The following is a 2,058-nucleotide window of genomic DNA, read 5'->3' as shown; positions in this document are numbered from 1 at the left end:
ATACCTATATAGTTTTATACCTATATAATTTTATTTCCAACAAATCATTTGATGTTAAAAACAAACTCATATATCAAAAACAATAATCAAATACAATAGTTTGATTAACTTACCGTGATGGACAACACAGTAGAGGCGATGGCAGCAACAGGCAGGGACGACCACGTCGGACTTTCGGCGGCGACGCTGGTGGAGGAACGATGGCAGCGAGGTTGAGGCGCAGTTGCAGGCGCGATGGAGGCAAAGACGAAGGAGGGCACCACGGCGGAAGGCGCAACGACGACGACAAAGACAAAGATCGTGCTTGCTGGCGTTTTCGCGTGGAGGCAGAGGTAGAGAGAAATTTTCAGAATGGGTGGAGAAGATGAAAACTGTTCAGTTTTTTTTTTAACCTTGAGAAAAGAATCTGCTGCGATTCTACACTTAACTGCGGCATAAAGGGGGAAGACGCCGCGGTTCTACACTTAACCGCGGCCTATTCAATTTAAAAAAATAATACAGAATGGCAATTTTGAAAATTTTTTTAACTTATATGCCGCGGTTGGGCTCCGAACCGCGGCATATACCCTGAAAATTTTAAAATTTACTGAGACCAGGGAATAGGCCGCGGTTCTCTGGCGAACCGCGGCCTATTCCCCAACGTTCAGAATCCCCTTAACTGCCTTCCCAACTGCTTTTTGGGAATGTCAGCAGGTGGCAGGGGGATTAGGCCGCGGTTCTCTGACCAACCGCGGCCTATTCCCCCTGGCACCTGCTGATGTTCCCCATCAGTCAGCCCTGTATTAAATGGACAGGGGAATAGGCAGCGGTTCTCTGACCAACCGCTGCCTATTCCCCTGTCAATTTAATACAGGGGCTGACTGATGGGGAATGTCAGCAGGTGGCAGGGGGAATAGGCTGCGGTTCTCTGACCAACTGCGGCGTATTCCCCCTGCCACCTGCTGACATTCCCCATAAGTCAGCCCCTGCATTAAATTGACAGGGGAATAGGCAGCGGTTGTTTAGAGAACGGCGGCCTATTCCCCTGTCAATTTAATACAGGGGCTGACTGATGGGGAATGTCAGCAGGTGGCAGGGGGAATACGCCGCGGTTGGTGAGAGAACCGCGGCCTATTCCCCCTGCATTAAATTTTTTTTCTGACGTGGCGTCAAAGGGGTTGGTTGACTGAGGTATATGTCGCGGTTAAGTGGGGAACCGCGACATATAAGTTCGTTTTATTTACAAAACTGCCACCGCGTAGCATTATGCTGCGGTTTCGGATGAACCGTGACATAATGTGCGCTGTATAATGCTTTTTTTTTACTAGTGGAATTACGAGATAAACTAGTTTAAGAATATAAACTGACATAGAACTATATAAAATTTCTTATATAAATAAAATTTATGTTTTCTAAATAAAATCATATTATCATGTGATTACAATTTTAAATTTATATTAAACTTTTTAGTTATTTTATTGAATTGTTAGACATTATTTATATATATATATATATATATATATATATATATTATTTTCACAAGTCGATTTATTTAAATTAATTAATCTAGCATGTATTAATCATATTTAATTTTATTTATTTTTTAAATTTCAAATGTTTTAATTTTTCTATTTCTATTAGTTTTCCATTAAATCTTTTACTTACAAGTTTGATTGCATAATGTTCACATAATATAACATAATGAAACATTACTTATTTAATATGTAACGTTAAATTTTTCTTTTATTAATTTAGACTGCATAACAAATTAAGAAGTAATATAACAAATACTAAAATTGAATTAATAATTAAAATAATTATTTAAAAGTCAAATGAAATACTAAGCCTCGTATGGGTTATATTTATTCAATTGTGATAACTGTGACATCCCAAATATCATATTCACATATAATATAATAGGATTCAGCTATTACAATATGTGAAAGCAGTTAAGAGATAAAGATGACAATATTTAAATATTTATACAGTCATCCGAAATTTAGTGGAAATTAAAACGAAATAAGACTTGAGTACAAGTTCCCCAAAGTTCTCCAAAATACATAATAAACTAAAGATCGA

Source organism: Vigna radiata, unplaced genomic scaffold (genome assembly GCF_000741045.1).
Source record: "Vigna radiata var. radiata cultivar VC1973A unplaced genomic scaffold, Vradiata_ver6 scaffold_147, whole genome shotgun sequence".
Taxonomy (NCBI): domain Eukaryota; kingdom Viridiplantae; phylum Streptophyta; class Magnoliopsida; order Fabales; family Fabaceae; genus Vigna; species Vigna radiata.
The sequence above is the reverse complement of the archived record's forward strand: the minus strand, read 5'-3'. Positions refer to the sequence as shown.